Genomic DNA, 20,463 nt, shown 5'->3' with positions numbered 1-20,463 from the left:
AATTCATACTTGCCTTTATGCTCATAACTCCATCCTATTTTACTCAACCCTCCAAACTCTTTCCAAGTGTACCTGAGGGATATGCATGCTCCCATGTTCAACAAAGGACCTGCAACTTATAAAAAGTATGTAGGCTACCTTAGTAAGCACCCATCTTGGCCACGTGAAAGTGGGAAAGTGGGAGGGGAGATGGATAGAGACTATGGTGGGTATGGGTAGCTTTTTATAGTTAGATATTTGTTTTTTTTATTAGTTTTATTATTACTTTGTAGTTAGTAGTATACTTTAGGGGGAATTAGAGCAGTAGTTAGTGAATAAATATATTTATTAGAAATTGGCAAGTGGGTAGAGTTAGATATGAATCTAGGTAAGTTAGATTAGATTATTTTTCTACTGTTAGTAATTCTGGGTAGGAAGTTCATTTTGTATTTATGTGATGTTCATTATTTGCTAAATAAGTTTGATATGTATTTAATCATGAATGGGATCTAGAGATTTGAATTTTTAGAATTAGTTTCGGTCATTTATAGATAAAAACTTGAAAACAATTGATAGTTAGAATAGGATGTTTTAATTTGTTTATGTTTTAAATTTATTATTATTTCAGTATTTTAAATTTATTTAATTAAGTTGTGAATGTATGTTTTATTTTAAATAATTACTTGATCTAAAAAGAAAGTGAGATGAGGATAGTTAGGTGATGGGGTAAAGTTAATTAGTGTTAGATGTTTGAAAAGTAAAATGAGTTAGTAATGTTATTCTTGGAATTGCTTAAATTATATTAATGGCTTAGATATGTTTAATATTATCTTAGATCGTACGTTTAATTATTATTGTTTTCTTTTTTTTATTTAAATCCATTTAAGTTGAGTTATGGTTGCTATTTGCCTTGTTTTTAAATATTTATTTATTTTGTTTAAATAGAAGTGGTAGATTAATAATGTATTGAAGGGTCACGTTATTTTAATAAGTTATAGTGGTATAGGGTCTAATGTAATACAAACAAATGTCAAAATTGATTAAATAACAAATGTTTAAATATAATGATTTAATCCCACACCTTCGATTACAAACCATAATGAAGTATTAAGGTATTGTTAGATAAACCTATGTATGCTTTTCAAACACACCTATAGATTTAACTTGTGAAAATGTAGGTTTTGAATCATGTCAAAACTTTGTGTGACTTAGGTATTAAGTCAAGAATATCAATCAAATTGTGACTGGAGAACTATGAAACCTAATGCTTGCCCAAACTTATGATATCTCTCTATAACTCAACTATTGACTCTACATCATGTTGAATCTCAATTGGAATTCCTTTCAAAACTCCTCAAAACCTTCTTAGGTGACATGTAATTACTTAGTGGATTTAATCAACTTTAAAAAAAAAAATTCTATGTGTTTTTGCCCCGATATTTTGGGTATGACAAATTGCTACAAACAAAAAAGACAAGGCACATAATAGTTTGTAAAATACCCTTCCTTCATAATGATGGTGGTAGGGAATCCCTTAATGAGCCATCAATTCATGAAGCCATCAAAGTCAAAGGACATTTTTGGAAAATTTTCTATGTTACATTGGCCCAAAAGATACAAATGTTGGCATTCATTCCAATTAAGTGTAATAAGAAATACACATTCATTTGAATATCTCTATTAATATATAGACTTCCAATTATAAGTAGATACCAAGCTAATTGCTAGTAATAACACCCAAACAGATCTAGAATTACATGTGATAATTTTTTGTACAAATTCAAGGCTCAAAACATTAAGATAATCTTTACAAACTCAAGGCTCAAAACATTAAGACAATTTAGATCTACACCTGAGATATAATGCACACCTTACTATGAGTACCTTTGGTTAGATCTAAGGTATTGGAAAGATGATTGAAAAATGGGCATGATATTTTAGCAGCAATTTGTAGAGCCTTTTGGTTTAATTTCCATGTCTACATTATTTAATCAATTAAATTAAGTAGTGGTAGAGAGATCTTCAGAAGATAAAAAAGATAAAATGAACATATTGATCTAATACCATGTTCATAGGGAACAAGAAAATATCACAATGTAGGCCACATGATGATAGCATATAGTTGTACATTTAGGACAAGTTATTCTTAAAAACTTTGGAAGAATCAGAATATAAGGAAAAATCATAGTTGCTACTTCTTTCAACCAATTTGGATATTGTAAGAATTTTCCTTAGGGAAAAATTCACCTAAGAACTAAAAAATCAAACACAAGCACAACTATAGACTAGAAAGGAGTATGATCAAAATATTGATGTATTCAATTCAATATGCATAAAAGTACACTAGGAGTGCCTATATATAAAGACCTCTGAGATGCATCTAGAATGCCTAAGAATCAACTACATGATAAATCATACAACCAGGCACATGTCCACCAGATATGGGTTATCCTCCATTAAGCACGGAAGTAAGTGTGATGATGAGAGGATAAGCCTACAAGGGTGTAACATGCAAATCAGTGTTGTAGAAAACATGTGCTAAAAAGGGAGTGTGAATAACTGTGTTGTCTACATGAAAACTCAGTGAATGATGTAAACTTCAGTGTTGTAGACACCATGTGTTGAAATAGAGTTGTATACTTCTGTGTTGTCAACATGACAACTCAAAAAGGTGCACAAACTCCTAAGTGTCTCACAAAATAAATAATAAAATAATGCAAAATAATAAAATAATACATTAACCTACATAAACTTAAGTAAGTGTAAATAGTGAATAATTATTTACACCAACACCACCCCTTAAGAGAAACTTAGGTGAATTCCCTTAAGCTTATAAAAACTAGGATGAAATGCAAGATGAGTCCTAGCTACTAGGCCATGTTAGGTACCAATGTACATAATGAAATGAAATCTCTCATCAAGTGGAGAAAGAGGGAAAACATAATAGGAAAAACCCTCCCCAAAAAAGAGAGATGAAAAACAAGATGCATAGATGGATGGGGTAATCAAGAACCCTCCATTACAACATACATCTAGTATATACAATAGGAAGAATGAGAAGAACAAGACCTCATAAGAGGAAAAAGTCCTCCCCCCTCCCCCTGAATAAGAAAGAAGAGGAAGAGAGACAAGGTAGTCCCCCCCCTGAATAAAGAATGCTTGTTAGTGAAAGATGCTCCAAGGAAGAAGCTGGTCCATGAATGTAGAATGATGTTCCTCCCCTTTGGAAGAAACAAAGGAAAATATACAATCCTGAAGATGTATGGTGGTCCTGAAACTTTCTCAAGTATCCTTGTGTTGATGCTGGTGGTCGCCCCTTCCAATAGTGCTAGAAAGAACGAATGCAGATTTGGCAAGGACTTCTATTGAACCTGTCCTAATGAGCTATCTATCTCCTCAACTGATAAAGAGACCTCCAAAAATTGCTGTTCATAAGGATCCACAATCATGCCAACCTATAAAGATTGATCAAGTAGAGAATGGACATGAGGGTCAGAGTGAGCCCTCGCAACAACTATAGAAGGATCATCTTCATCAAAGAGAACATGCAAATCATCAAGGCTATCTCCCAAATTTGTGGTGTGTGACTCCATGAACAAACCTGTAATGTCTACTATGTAGTCATTAACTAAAGTTGGAGGTAGAAGATGAAGTGTACCCTGCTGTGATGGACCTTTCACTGTGGCAATATAAGCATGTGGACTATACTAATGTTGTGACCTCTCACTGCAACTGTTGATAGAACCCCATGTGTCTGAATTTATTGAAGCACTATCACTAGTGTCACTATCAATTTCCACTGTGTATAAAGTGCAGAGAGGATTAGAGGATAGGCTAGGTGAACTTTCCTCAAAGTGTACATCCTTCTCCACAAAAATCTCATGTGTTTTTGGATCCATAAGTCTATATGCCTTTACTTTGTCTTCATAACCAATGAAAGTACAAGGCCTAGGTGTTGGTGCCTTGCATTCCCTAGAAGATAGGTTTTACCATGCTAGACAATCAAAGACTCTAAAGTGACTCACAATTGGTTTTCTGCCACACCATGTCTCAAAAGGATTCTTCCCATCTAAGGCATTATGAGAAAACCTGTTAAGTATGTGAGTAGCACTGCTAATGGCTTCAACTTCAAGTGTTGGATCAAGAGACTTGGTTTTTATCATGCAACTTGCCATGGACTGGACTTAAGAGTCCTAATCCTTAGAGTTGCAACATCTGTCTTATGTGGACTAACTACTGGTGGATTTTGAAGATCAATTCCCTCAAGTTTGCAAAAGTGCTTAAGTCTTCTATCCACATATCGGCTTTTGTTGTCCATCCATAGAACCTTGATGGATTTCCTGGATTTGTGTTCAAAATGAATCTTAAAGTCTAGAAGCTTATCAACCACTTCATTCTTGTGATGAAGGAAGTAGACCCATGTGAATCATGAAAAGTCATCAACAAAAGTAAGGATGTAGCAACCTTGGCTAACTGAAGTCACTGCAAAACAACCTGCTAAAATCATGTGAACGAATTGGAGAACAACTAAAGCTCTAGAAGACTTCCCTTTATCATACTTCTCCTTGAGATGCATATCCATTGAACATGATGAACACTCATTGTTAGAAAAGTTGATGTTAGGTAGACCTTTGACCATATGTTTTGAAAAAAGTTTCTAAAGAGAGCGGAAGGCAAGATGACCAAACCGCTCATGCCATAGTTTGATTTGTGAGTTAGATTAAGTTATCAAGGCTTGTGAAGGAGACTTAGGCACAAAGTGGGAGATGGAATAAAGCACTCTTGTGATGATTGACTTTTCCCACTACAACCAATGAATCATCTTTTAGACTTCACACCATCTCTAAATCTAGAAGGAACTAAACTTTGTGACCATCTCTTAGGTGAGTGTTTTGGTAAACTAAGAGGAGATTGGAGCTAAGGTTTGGAATGTAGAGAACATCTTTGAATTCCCCATTTTCCATTTCCACATGTCCATTTCCTTTAACTTCCATTTTAGAATCATCTCCCATGAATATGTGCGGTACCTATGACTGCTTCAATGAAGAAAAGTCTCCCTTTGAAGAACCCATATGGTAGGAGGCACCTGAGTCAAGTATCCATTCCAAAGAAGAACTTGTATTTGCCATAAGTGCTTGCCCTTTTCCCTTTGAAGAGGTTGGAGTTGAATCCTTGAAAGTACGTGGCATTTGAATTTTGTTCTTCTTGAGTAGATTTTCCAACTCATCGATTCTCTAAGTCTTGCAATGATGCTCATCATGATTTGGATTTTTGTAGTATGCACAAAAAAGTTTGTCCTTCTTTTCATTACTTCCCTTCTTGTTGGAAGAAGAATTGCCTTGTTGTGAGGAGGATTTTTGTGTCTCAGATTATGATTTCCGCTTCCACTTCTTCTTCTTCTTTTTGCTAGAACTTTTACCTCCTTGACTTGATTGGTGCTCATCACTAGCCACCAATGCTTTGGTGTTTAATGTCGTGAGAAGTTCAAAATCTACCAAGTGAGATTGTTCAAAAACCAACATCTCTACAAATGCATCAAATGTTAGCTTCTAGTAAGCACTTCCCATGGTCAACCTGTGAGTATTATAACTCAAAACAAAGGAAGCATACTTTGAAGGTAGCCTCTTTAGGATGTGATGAATCAAATTTTCATCCTTCATTGGATTTCCACAATCTTTAAGTAGTGCCCTATACTCATTGGATTTGTTGATGTAGTCCTAAATTGTGTCAAATTTCTTTGGATCCAAGATAAGTAGATCATCCTCAATCTAAAATCCCTTTTCCTCATCCACCTTACAATACAATGATTTAAGTTTGTCCCCATGAAGGTTTGGATTCCTTGAAACTAGAAATGTGGAAGAAGAGATCTCTATGTACACAATTCGTGATAATTCCTAAAGCCTGGTTGTCTTGTTATTGCCAATTAATGAGTTCTTTAGCATCAGTGGGTTTGGGTATTATACCATCAACATAAAGATTGTAACCTTTTTTAATTAATCTACCCCATGAAATATCTTTCCAAGTAGAATAATTACATGAAGATAGAAGTGGACATTTAGATGAACCCATGATGTAGAAAATGAAAAGAGCACATAAGAGAGACACAAGAACATAGTATACACCTCCCCTTTTCACTCAATCAAAAGACCCCCCCAAAAAAGATGCTTTTGGCACTTTATATGTAGTGTGTGTACAATGGGCCACTTGTCAAAATGTACACAATGGAATTCTGATTTTGCTTTTTACAATTGCCTTTTGAGGCCCAAATATGACACTAAGCATTGTAGCTTAGATGTACAACAATTTTGAAAAGTAATCAAAGCATTACAATGTAGAAATAGCCCTAGTTCTATTAGTGAGATTTTTGTCCACACAACCTAGAATCTAACTGCAGATCTGGAAAGTAGACAAAAAATAATGGGTAAGTGCACCAAGTTGTGGTGCCAAAAGGGGGGTATAAGTGGACACCCTTTTCCTAAAATCAACACTTTTTGAACTTCAACAATAATTTGAAGATAGTTACACTCAAAATTTTAAGATATGACAAAAGTAAAAGTTGTAGTCCTTTGAATCTAGTTTTTAAACTGCTATTTTTTTTTCAAAATGGTTTAGTTTTAGGTCCTCAAAAGAGGGGGGCACAAAAAGTGGTATTGTTTATTCCAAAAACATATAACACAATACAAAGTGTGGCCACCCTAAAATTTTAACTTTTTTTGAAATTCTTTAATCACTCTGGTCAAAAGTTATTTAACACTATGTAGTTTATACCAAAATTTTTGAGTAATTTTATAATGTGTATTTTTTTATTATGAATTTTTTAACTAAACACATCCCAAAAACGTGAAATATCTATGTGCTTCCCCTAGAAATAGTTGAAAACTAATCTTAAATCAAAACTTTTTTTTTCAAAGTGTGTAGAATGGAGTGTAGTTTCTAAAAAACTAAGTTGTTACAAAATTCGATGAACGAGCTAAAATCTACAGCTCAATTAGTACATGGTGGTTTTTGAAAAAAAAATGGACATACATTCAAAAGAAATTATAGATGAAAGGCTTGAAATAGTTCAAATTAAAAATAAATTATATGGTTATATAGCTAACATAGAGACCTACAATGTCATGTAACTTGATCTTAGTGATGCCCAACCATGAGGAATCCTAAAGTCTGCACACAAGAAAAATCAATCATTTTTTATATGTTTGTAGAAAAACACATCTCAGACCTGTTTATAAAATCCAAACCTTTGGGTTGGATCTCTAAGTAAAAAACCAAGCCTTAGGCTTCATTTTAATGCAAACCTTTGAATAACATGTACATCTTACAACACATGTGTGCTATAGTGTGCATGCACTATTTAAAGCTTTTGAATTTGGGTCTTAATAACATGTGCACACTACAATGCACATGCACTATTGAGACCTAATTAGTGCATAGAGAAGGAAGAAGAGATGTAAAGAAAGAGCAAGAGAAAGAGGGGGGGGGGGGGATGGCTGTGTGTGTGTGTGTGTGTGTGTGATAGAGATATAGAGATAAAGTAGGGGATGGGAGAGGGGAGAGAGAGAGTAGGGGATGGGAGAGAGAGGAAGTGTGAGAGAGAGTAGGGGTGGAAAAGAGAGAGTACAGGATGGGGGAGAGAGATCGACAGTAGGGGATGGGAGAGAGAGGAAGTGTGAGAGAGTGAGTAGGAGTGGGAGAGAGAGTACAGGATGGTAGAGAGAGATTAGGTAGTGGGAGAGGGAGCGAGAGAGGGAGAGAGGGAGAAAGAGAGGAGGATGGGAATGTGTGTATGAGAGAGAGTAGGGTATGAGAGAGAGTGTGAGAGTGTTAGAGAGAGTAGGGGTGGAAAAGAGAGAAATTAGGGGATGGGAGAGGGAAGAGAGAGAGAGTAGGGGATAAGGGAGAGAGAGTAGAGAGGGAGAGAGTGAGAGAGAGATAGTAGGCAGTGGAAGAGGGAGTGGGAGAGGGAGAGAGATGGGGGATGGGAGTGTGTGTGAGAGATCTAGAGAGTAGGGGATGAGAGAGGAGAGAGAGAGAGTAGGTGGTGGGAGAGGAAGTGGGAGAGGGAGAGAGAGGGGGGAGGGGGAATGTGTGTAAGAGAGAGAGTATGGGATGGGAGAGAGGAAGTGTGAGAGAGTAGGGGTGGTAGAGAGAGAGTATAGGATGGGAGAGAGAGATTGAGAGTAGGGGATGGGGGAGAGAGAGAGAGAGAGTACAAGATGGGAGAGAGAGATTGAGAGTAGGGGATGGGGGAGAGAGAGAGAGTAGGTGATGGGAGACAAAGTGGGAGAGGGAGAGCAAGAGAGAGGAGGATGGGAGTGCATGTGTGTGAAAGAGACAGTAGGGAATGGGAGAGGGGGGAGAGAGAGAGTAGCTCAAGAGAGAGTAGGGGATGGGAGAGAGAGAGTAGGTGATGGGAGAGGGAGTGGGAGAGGGAGAGATAGGGGAGATGGAAATGTCTGTAAGAGAGAGAGAGAGTAGGGAGAGAGAGAGAGAGAGTAGGGGATGTGAGAGAGTGTGAAAATATGAGAGAAAGTAGGGGGTGGTAGAGAGAGTAGAGAGGAGAGAGTGAATGAGAATGAGAGTGAGAGAGAGAGTATGCAATGGGAGATGGAGTGGGAGACAAAGAGCGAGTAAGAGATAGAGTAGGGGATGGGAGAGGAGAGAGAGGGGGGATGGGTGTGTGTGTGAAAGAGAGAGTAGGAAATGGGAGAGGGGAGAGAGAGAAAGAGAGAGAGTAGGGGATGGGAGAGAAAGAGAGTAGGTAGTGGGAGAGCGAGAGAGAGGGGGGATGGTAGTGTGCGTAAGAGAGAGAATAGGGGATGGGAGAGAGAGAATAGAGAGGGAGAGAGTCAGAGAGAGAGATAGTAGGCAGTTGGAGAGAGAGGGGGAATGGGAGTGTGTGTAAGAGAGATAGAGTAGGGGATGGGAGAGAGAGAGAGTAGGTGATGGGAGAGGGAGTGGGAGAGGGAGAGAGAGGGGGGAATGGGAATGTGCGTAAGAGAGAGAGTAGAGGATGGGAGAGAGAGGAAGTGTGAGACAGAGTAGGGGTGGTAGAGAGAGTATAGGGTGGGAGAAAGAGATTGAGAGTAGGGGATGGGGAGAGAGAGAGAGTACAGGATGGGAGAGAGAGATTGAGAGTAGGGGATGGGGGGGGGAGAGAGTAGGCGATGGGAGACAGAGTGGGAGAGGGAGAGTGAGAGAGAGGAGGATGGGAGAGCATGTGTGTGAAAGAGAGAGAGTAGGGAATGGGAGAGGGGCAGGAGAGAGAGTAGCTTGAGAGAGAGTAGGGGATGGGAGAGAGTAGGAAATGGGAGAGGGAGTGGGAGAGGGAGAGAGAGGGGGGATGGAAATGTGTGTGTGTGTGAGAGAGAGAGAGAGAGAGTAGGGGATGAGAGAGTGTGAAAATGTGAGAGAGAGTAGGGGGTGTTAGAGAGAGAGTAGAGAGGGAGAGAGTGAGAGTGAGAGAGAAAGAGTAGGTGATGGGAGAGGGGAGCGAGAGAGTAGAGAGAGAGTAGCGGATGGGAGAGCGAGACTAGGTGGTCGGAGAGGGAGTGGGAGAGGGGGGGTGGGAGTGTGTCTAAGAGAGAGAGTAGGGGATGGGAGAGAGTGTGTGAGAGAGTAGGGGGATGGGAGAGAGAGTGAGAGTAGGGGATGGGAGAGAGAGTAGAGAGGGAGAGAGAGAGTGAGAGAGAGATAGTAGGCAGTGGGAGAGCGAGTGGGAAAGGGAGAGAGAGGGGAGAATGGGAGTGTGTGTGAGAGATCTAGAGAGTAGGGGATGGGAGAGGAGAGAGGGTGAGAGAGAGTAGGTGGTGGGAGAGGGAGAGAGAGAGTAGGTGGTGGGAGAGGGAGAGTGATAGAGAGAGTAGGGGATGGGAGAGGGGGGAGAGAGAGAGAGTAGGGGATGGGAGAGGGGGGAGAGAGAGAGAGTAGGGAATGGGAGAAGGGAGAGATAGAGATAGAGAGAGTAGGAGATGGGAGAGAGGAAGTGTGAGAGAGAGTAGGGGTGCCAGAGAGAGTATAGGGTGGGAGAGAGAGATTAAGAGTAGGGGATTAGGAGAGAGAGAGTACAGGATGAGAGAGATATTGAGAGTAGGGGATGAGGGAGAGAGAGAGTAGGCAGTGGGAGACAAAGTGGGAGAGGGAGAGTGAGAGAGAGAGGAGGATGGGAGTGCATGTGTGTGAAAGAGAGAGAGTAGGGAATGGGAGAGGGGGGAGAGAGAGTAGCTCAAGAGAGAGTAGCTTGAGAGAGTAGGTGATGGGAGAGGGAGTGGGAGAGGGAGATGAAAATACGTGTAAGAGAGAGGATAGAGTGAAAATGTGTGAGAGAGTAGTGGGTGGCAGAGAGAGAGTAGAGAGGGAGAGAGTGAGAGTAAGAGTGAGAGAGTGAGAGTGAGAGTGAGAGAGAGAGTAGGTAGTGGGAGAGGGGAGAGAGAGTAGAGAGAGAGAGACTAGGTGGTGGGAGTGGGAGTGGGAGAGGGAGGTAGAGGGGGGTGGGTGTAAGAGAGAGAGTAGGGGATGGGAGAGAGTGTGAGAGAGAGTAGGAGGTGGCAGAGAGAGAACAAGATGGGAGAGAGAGAGTGAGAGTAGGGGATGGGAGAGAGTGTCAGAGAGAGTAGGGGGATGGGAGAGAGAGTGAGAGGAGGGGACATGAGAGAGAGAGTAGAGAGAGAGAGAGAGAGAGAGAGAGAGATAATAGGTAGTGGGAGAGGGAGAGAGAGAGGGGGGAGATGGGAGTGTGTGTGAGAGATCTAGAGAGTAGGGGATGGGAGAAGAGAGAGGGTGAGAGAGAGAGTAGGTAATGGGAGAGGGAGAGAGAGAGTAGGTGGTGGGATAGGGAGAGTGAGAGAGAGAGTAGGAGATGGGAGAGGGGAGAGAGAGAGAGAAAGAGAGAGTAGGGGATGGGAGAGAGAGTAACCTAAGAGAGAGGGGGGATGGGAGTGTGTGAGACAAAGAGAGTAGGGGATGGGAGATGAGAGAGAGAGTAGGGGATGAGAGAGGAAAGAGAGTGAGAGAGTAGGGGATGAAAGAGAGAGAGAGAGTAGGTGATGGGAGAGGGAGTAGGAGAGGGAGAGTGAGAGAGAGTAGGTGATGAGAGAGGGAGTAGGAGAGGGAGAGTGAGAGAGAGAGAGAGTAGGGGATGAAAGAGAGAGAGAGTAGGTGATGGGAGAGGGAGTAGGAGAGGGAGAGTGAGAGAGAGTAGGTGATGAGAGAGGGAGTAGGAGAGGGAGAGTGAGAGAGAGAGAGAGTAGGGGATGGGAGAGGAGAGAGAGGCTGAGAGAGAGTAGGGGATGGGAGAGGAGAGAGAATAGGGGATGGGGGATGGTGGGATAGGGAGAGATGTGTTTTGAGAAAGTGTGTATGCACTTTATAGTGTGTATGTGCTATAGTGCATACACACTATGTCAAATCACCCAAAAATGGTAAAAAAACAAGCTTGGGTCTCATTTCATCCATTCTCTACTTTTGGTTTGTTGTGCATTCTATTTTTCCAATAGAAAACACAGGTTTCAACATAGCAAACACTATTTGAAGACTTTTTTAAGCTAGCAAACACCAAATTCAATCATTGGATACATGATTTGAAGACTTTTTGAATATTCTTTGTATAGAAAAGGTTAGTGCAATCATTTTTAAATATTGTTTGTTGATATATAGATACATATTTGATTATAATTTGACATGTTCAATAGATAGTGAATTCTTTGAAATTTGTATGTTTGAATGAAATATTATTTTGAAATGGTTAGAAATTTTACAATTTGTTTGATATATATTGTGTATTCATTCAAATAATTGTAATTTTTATATGTATTTGAATGATTTGTAATTTACACATTGTAAGTAATTCAGATGTTTGAATAATTCGACATGTAGAAATCATCATCATGCCAAGGAAGAAACTAAAAACTCAAAGAAATGAAGATAGGGAGAGAGATTTGGCAATTAAAAGAGATAAAATGAAACTAATACATGAACAAAGGAAATTGCAAAGCAATAATGAAGAATTGACTTTCGAAGAGAATCAAGAACCACCAATACAAAGAAACAAAGAGGAAGAATTGGAAAGATAAAGAGAAAAAATGAGACTATTATGCCCAAGAAGAAAATTGAATTGTGAATCTATACCATCTTCCAATGTTGGAGTCATATCATCCTCTCATTTTAAAGAGCCACTAATTTGTAGATCCAATGATGTACACACTCCATCATGTCATGTTAAAGACACAACATCAACACATTGAGTACGTGATATTCCATCTTTTGCATCTTATTGCCAAGGCACATCATCTTCGGTTCAAGGTACATAATACACTTAACCTTATGTTGATGTTCAAAATGTTGAGAGAATGAAAGAGATTATAACACCTTCTAGAATTTGTTTTAGAAGACCAAAATATTTGATTGATATTGATACTAACATTTTGAAATCAATGCCTGACAAGATTAGCAAGTGTACTTGTCAAATAAAAGTTAATTGTATGTGGAGATTATTTTTTGAAGAATTAAATATTATAGGTCAATGCCAATTATTTGTTGAAATGATGAGGAATTTGAAATTTAGGCCTATCATGAAGATTCTTGGGCTAAGAACGATGGATGATCCAAATGAAAAAAGCAGTGTAAAGAATGTAATGAGTGCTTATGACAAAGTGGGATCTAAATCACACACCAAAGATAGTAATATCACAAGATGAGTACTTACATCAACAATAGTAAATAGTCAAATGAAGAAAGCTTGACTCATGAGAAAGACAAGCAAAACCTTAAAAATTGGTAGAGGTACTCTAAGGAGAGCCATGCTAAGGTGTGAGAGATTGGAAGATCCAACAAAAAATGAGTTATGGACATTTAGTTGTAGACTACCACGAAAGGATAAAGAAATTAGTGAAGCTTTGAAATCATTGATCAAAGATTTTTGGAAAAATAACTCACATGTTTCCCCTAATCAGAGAGATGTTGTAAGAAGGAGGATTGGTAGCATAAATCACGACCCACATACAAAACATTTTTTGGACTCAACTCAGACACAATTTTTTGCAAAATTTATTGATATGTATCCTCAAATTTGAATAAGTCAAGCATTGTTTGAGATGGGTAAACCTTTTTATGTCAAGATAAATCACACATGCACAAATTTTTGTTGTAGGATACATATTGAATTTTCTAACCATTTTGATGTTTTTAGGCATATATGTGTGTTTTTGCACTCTAAGTTTGTTTTGCAAGATTGTGACATGAATGAGCCACCAAGATCTTCAAGGGAATTCATATCTAACATTTTATGTGAAATAGGGGATGGTCAACAATTTTAAGAGACATCATGCATGGATGGTACATGCTTATTTTGTGGTTCTTTGCAACTTTTATCAACTTGTCAACATATGGATAGTACACATGCAATTGGAAATGAAACAGTAGATTACAAAAAATTTAAGATAGTGACATATGCTCTAAAAGATGGGAAACAAGGCAAAAGATTTGATTTAGTCATTGAAAGGATTCTAGTGCATGAGTTCATGAAGATTTTTCGTGAAAAGATTATTTACGAGTATGCAAGGCATACACATAGAGCTTGATGGTTGGATTTGCAATTCAAGTTGTGCAATGATACATTTCCACTGGATACCATTATTTCAGTTGTAGACTTCACAAAGAACTACACACTACAACCACAAAATGAGGTTCAAGAAAAGTATTATACTTCTCAATAGGTTTCCATATTTGTTCAGATAACATTCATGCATTCACCTACAAGTACAGAGCATGACAGGAAGATTTTTAGGGAGTACCATTTTTACATTAGTGATGATTGATCACATTATATAGAGTTTTTATAGGGTTGTTTTCAACTATTTAATGGAGATTTGGCTAACAGGGGCATCACATATCGTCAGCACATTATTTGGTCAGACAATTGTGCATCTCAATTCAAGAATGCACAGATATTCTATTGGTTGAGCAGGATGCATAAGTTGTGTAGAATTCAATATATGTGAAATTTCACAGAGGCTGGTCATGGAAAGGGAGAGCATGATGGTGCAGGTGCATGCATCAAAAGAGCCTTAGCTCGTGAAGAACTAAAGTAAAAAGATGGAGCTATATTGACAAATGCAAAATTCATCGTCCAATGGTGTAATGCTACAATGGGTCCATGTAAGGAAGGTGAGTCTATGGTTCATAGATTTTTTTGGTTGATAGATATTACTAACATTGCACCATATTAGGATTGTTGCACACTAATATGATCTAGTGAGTTGCACTCTTTTAGAAGCTTTGATGCAGGTTCATGGAGTATCCACACACAAAAAATGGCATGCTATTGTCCATCATGTGCAGAGAAAAATTGGGATGATTGTGAGTCGATTGAATGGGTGGACGAATGGGATATGCGAGTTTTGGACCCAATTGACACCTATCATCCCCCACAAGCACTAGAAATGATAGATATGGATTCATCTATTGAATTTGACCACTTGTCTGATCTAGTGCAACCTAGTAATATATATATTTATATACATTTTTAATTTCAATATCTAACTTTATAACTTTTACCTAAGTATTTTCTGAATTAATGATCGCATTTCGTACATTTGTCATTGTAGCCCATGTTTTTGCTATTATTGCACATAAAGACAATGAAGAAGGGAAAAATTATTATTTGTGTCATTGTGTCCAAGCCAAACAAAAATTAGATCACCCGATTATAGATGGTGAAGGTTTAGAGTACCATGTCGGTGCAGTGGTTGTAACCAGCACATGTCTTAAACGATATTCTACGAAGAACCCTAACTTGTGGTTATTCGAGGATTGGCAAACAAAGAGGAAGATTCTTCATTATTCAAACCTTGTTGTTGCATCAAATGTCCACTTGATAAAATAGGGTGGAAAACCACATAATAATATTCTTTGGGAAGTTCGTGAGTTAGACCATGAGGCAATACTTGAGACATTAAAATGTAGAGTAGATCTAGATGGCTCATTAGATTGAATAGGGAGAGAGGGAGAGAGAGAAAGAGTGATCAATTGGATCCAAATACAATGTTGTAACCTCTCCCCCAAGACTGTCCACATAACAAGGTGGACTGTATTGTTATGATGTGTAAGTGATGAGATAAGTTTAAATCATAGATTTTATGTTTTGATTTGTTTAGAATCTAGATACATGATTTGAATTTATATTAGATTCTTTAATAGGACCCATTTTCAAATTAGTCATTTGAATAAGTGAAAGTTTAGAATTTTTTGTTTAGATCAAAATGTAATGAAAGAACATGAAAATTGTTAGAATATGAATGCTTTGTGATGTAAAGTCATGATTGTGTGCATGTAACTAGAAACTTCAAAATGGCAAAAACAAGGATACAATGGGAGAAGTTTCCAAGACTCATCAAGCCATGTTCAGTAAGCCACTTGATCATTGCTAGAAGCTTAAACAAATAATTCTTTGCATCTAGAAAATTGCTACCACTAATGATATTATGACTAACATGCTTTTATTTTTAAATAAAAATCAAGAGGATTCTAGTGGTTCAAATTCTGAAAGTGAGTCTGCTAATAGAGGGTCATTTAGGGGTAGAAGATTCAATAGCAGAGGAAGGTCTAGTGGAAGAGGGCCTAGTATGTTTACTGGTAAGTGCTTTACTTGTAACCAAGTAGGACATCAGTCCTTTAGATGCCCTAGAAAGAACAAACAAGGCTATTACATTTATTTGGTTTTGTTCCTTCTTACAATTTTTATTGCTTTATGTGTTTTGGGTTCAAATTTGAAAACAAGACACTCTCATGTGTCCTTTCTTAAATTATTGATGCAATGTCATAGAAAATAATTCTTTTCAAATCAATTTATTTCTAGAGTTGATCAATATGAAATATAGTTAGTATATTCTAAAACAAGTAAGAGAACCTAGAAATGATGCCTCTTTTTCTCTGAGTTATCTTCATTCCTCTAACAACGATCTCAATCTCAGCACTAAAGATAATGCATAGTAAAAATCTAATCGTGCCAACCATTATTATTATTTCTAAGAAAGAGATGAAAAAATAAAAGTAATCCAACATGAAGTAAAATAAAAATAGTTGAAACAATCAAGGGAAGTTAGTTGCATGGGACCTTTGTATACTTCGCCACAACCTTATAAATATATATATTGCCACCTCATGAGTACCCTCTTTTAAGTGCCTCTTCACCTTCCATGTGACCATGGTCTATTCCTTAACTTCTATCACACTCCAAATGTGTGCTCTTTTAAAGCCCTTTCATTAATTAAATAATTCATTATTATTATTACTATGTACTTAATGTTGATTTTAATTACCTATGATCACTTGCTGTTTTAACTAGAGCATTTGTTAACTTTTAACCAACCAGCAATTTCCAAATCCTTTTGAATGTTTTAAAACTTAATCAAAGTCACTATTTTGCACATCCACATAATAGTCACAATTTTCAATACTTTTACCTAATAGTTATATTGATCTCTTTAATGTAGAGGATCCATTTCATGGGATCAAGGGCCCTGAGACCATGAAATGACAATGATTAACCTTGTATTATATAAATCTAACATTTTATACATAGAGAAATGGATGGAAATGTGAACAAGCTAAAAAGAAATCCTGGTCTACTGGGGGGCACAAGGCAATAGATATTCTTCCATTTTAAAATTAATAACTTAGCATTCTTATTTTGCATTTTTATTTCAAACAAAATTGATTTGAATCATCAATCTGATGATGCTTGTATTTTTAGTATTTGAATTCAATTCTTGCACAATATTTATGAAAGACATCTAACCAAATTTTAAAAAATAGATGTAACAAGGATCAAGATATTATTCATGCTTAGTGTTTCCTTTGATAGAAGCCCATAAGTACAGATAAATATGATGAACTTTTCCTCTTAGAATCTATTTTTCTTTGAGCTTGTGTTTCTATCCATTCCAAGTTAACTGATTTTTATCATGAATTGTTATTCTCTTTCATACTTTACTATATCTTTTATTGTTCAATGATGGTGAAACTTGTAAATCAGTAGATGACCTAAGAGTACATTTATTAAAGTTAGAAATAAGTGATCAAAGCTTCAATATCATTGCCTTGAAGCCAACCAACATGGAAGAAATTACTAGTAGCTGTTGCTTCTTCTTTTTTGTAATACAATATAACTCTATAATAGGATTTTGATTTTGCTGCAGTAAATGGTAGTTCTCACAATTGTTTAAAATTAGTTTATCTTTATTATCTTTAGTAGAGATGAGGTAGTTTTTTATAGGAATGATTTAGTTTTAGGTTGAAATAATTTAAGGATTTTCTTAAGGTGTGATAGTCTATCCAAGAGATGTAGAATTAACTCTATAAAAATTGTCTTGCTTGAATAGAAAATATCTCTTAGTGAAACAAAGATTATGTATTCCCCTTCACCCTATGGCCAACATCAAAGTTTGAAAAATGGATGATTTTAGTGGGTTTTGTTTTAGAATCTATTATAAAAATAGTCTCTCTTGCTTGGGTATAAGAGGAGGTAAAAACTATTGAAAGAGTGTAATGGTGTTCAAAAGGTTCATTATTTTTTTTTCAGCATTTGGTGTCTTTACTTGCTATAATGATTTATGAGAAATAAATTCAACAATTAGATTAAGCTTCTTAGAATTGCTGTAGTAAATTACTACATGCCATCTACTTTAGGCTCTAAAAGGGCTGAACTATTTCCATATTATATGAAATTTTAATGTTAAGAGAAAATGATAGATGTTTTACCATGATTCTTGGATCAAATTTTCCAACAACAATGTGGCTGGTTTGGGACCAAACTAAATTGTAATAGGCCTGAAACATTGATGAGGTCTATTGAGAATGTTCAATGTAAAATTAAAAAAATAGTATAACTTTCTTCTAGGAAGATAGTTTTGAAAAAGTTTATTTTGACTAAATCTAATGAAGTAACTATGTGAAGGATAGATGTAGTAAAAGAAATAGTTGACTATTTTCATATCATACATTATCTATGCTGGTCTATTAGGCATAGAGTGCAATATATATCTAATGTATTGATTCCATAAAAAAATTTATCCCAAGAAATATCACTAAAAGTAAAAGTTGGTAGTTTAAGTTTAAGAAATCTATAACACTTGCTAATATCTAACCTAGTAGTAAAATTGCTAGTGGAATTTTCTCTAATAGACATAAAAATATAAAATTTTCAACCCTGTCCCCTTAGTGAAAATGCTCAACAATAGAAGCAAGAAAGTTAGGGGTAGTTTCAACATTTTATTTCTCCAACTTTGCACCCTTTTTCTTAAAGGATTGCTAAACTATAGCTATAGGAAATGGTTTGAAATTGAATCTATAATTCGTCAACTGTATGAGGTTCAATAATTGAAATCTATTTTTTAAAGTAGCATGGTATTTGAGATGCAGTTATTGTGCATGTTGATGCATCTCTTCAGCCAGATGTTGATTTTATTTTTACTAATTGGAAACAATTCTTCATATAAGATTTGAGATTTTCTATACTTTAATGTCAAGCAAATGAAGCAATTAGCTATCTTTCATTAGCCAAGTCATGGAAGGAAAGAATTTAGTTTCATATTCTATATTTCATTAGCTAAGTCAACCAAGTTACTCCTCAGACCATTCAATCACCCTTCCCAATCCGTACAGCATGTGGGAAAATGAAAATGCAACAGTTTTGAGCCAAAAAACCAATAAATTTTATTGAAATCAGCAAAAATCCGTACATCAACCAACTTGTTCTATTGGGAAGGTTGGATCATACATTTATAAGCATGTTTGACTAATCAACTACCTAGGGAATAGTTATAATCAGTTCAAACCCCTTCATTAGAAATATGCAACTTTTAAGAAAAAATTGCTTTGCAACTTTTTATTGAAATTGACTACCTAGGACCTCTAAACTATTCTAGGACCCTTATTAACCTCATCTAAGGTGTTTCCATCTATTACCTAATTACTTAATGCCCTATAGGCCTTGGGGACTCATTGTTTATAGAATTACCAAATGAGCCTCAAGCCTTTACAAATGGGCTTATAACATCATGAAATTATTCCTAACATCCTAAAACCTTATTGTCTTGCTCATGAATCCTTTAGGAAGGTGGTGTAGTGCAGGATCCTTAAAGGAATGCCCCATGATGCCCCATGATGACTTTTGTGCTACTGGAGAGCTACTAATTTTTCATAAGGTCTTCTCTTATCAAAAAAAATGGTTCTAAGGTCTTCTAGGCCTTTTTCAAGTTTGATTTTAGCATTATTTCTTATTTCTTTCAATTTGACCCTATTGTGTGAACCCTTGACAACTTTGGTATTTCTATAAACTGGTTGATTCATGAAGTCACAGGGGTCTAGTAATATTTTGAGGTCTTATTAGGAGTCTTAGGAGATGTTAGTATCTTTAGAGGTCATAATAAAGTCATAAAAAGAAAATAAGTTGCATAACTAGAACAAGAATGCAACATTTATGTATATAATAAGGATTATTGTTTGTAATGGTTCCCTCCAATGGTCAAAACCTTTGAAAATTGGTTGGAATAGTTGGAGGAAGGTCTTCATAAGCCCTTATAGGTGGGTAGAAGACATATATGTACTTTTGCTTTGAAATCAATAAAGAAAAACATCATTTTCCTACAATAAGACTATTTTTATGTACATTGTATAGGTTGTACAGATCAAGGGGCTTGGAGAATTATTTTTTATTGAAGGTTGTTGAATAACCTTTCAAAAGCTCTTGAAACATTGGGAGGTGCAAGATATAAGGTTTTTTGTGAAAGTTGCTTTCAAACCCTCACTGCCTAGGGTTTTGAACAAAAATGCTGATTTCTCCCGTTTCCACAGTTGGAAAATTCTAATTTTTGGTGGAATTGGAGGTTTTCATATCTACTTTATGATTTTGGTGATTTCTAGGCTGGAGATGGTGGTGGCTGTACAAAATTTACATTAAAGAGTTGGCATTACCATGTGACAACTCTGCTGCATTATGAAACTCGTGGATTTGCATGCCTTGGGGTTTATGCCAATGAGTGAAACTTTGGAACCTAAATTACCTTGTCATTATCTAACTATTTGATGCTTTGGTTTGGTCTTTCCCATTGGATTTTTGGTACTTCCTTCATTAAGGTGACCTAATTAAAGGAATTAGGCCTGTAGAACATTCTAGTTTTGGAAGGCTTGTAATTGGTGTTAGCACTTTTCCTTTTGGGGATTTAAAAAATTCCATGAAGGGTATTTGAAATTCCAATTAGTTCCTAAGGTCCTTTGGAAGATATTGTGTTTGTTGCACATTTTGTCTTTGGAAGGGCTAGTAGCCTAAAATGCTGCATTATTTGGACAGAGTTAATAAATTTGAGTTTTGGTTGTTGTTTGGCCATGGTTCCTTGGTATTAGTGTCATGGTGAACCCCTTCAACATGCTAATTAACCTTATTGGTGAGAATCCAACACTCTCAGGTGTTGAGTCAAGTTGTTAAGT

Source organism: Cupressus sempervirens, chromosome 1 (genome assembly GCF_028749045.1).
Source record: "Cupressus sempervirens isolate cs-2001-9-10 chromosome 1, ASM2874904v1, whole genome shotgun sequence".
Classification (NCBI taxonomy): domain Eukaryota; kingdom Viridiplantae; phylum Streptophyta; class Pinopsida; order Cupressales; family Cupressaceae; genus Cupressus; species Cupressus sempervirens.
Note: the sequence above shows the minus strand (reverse complement) of the source record.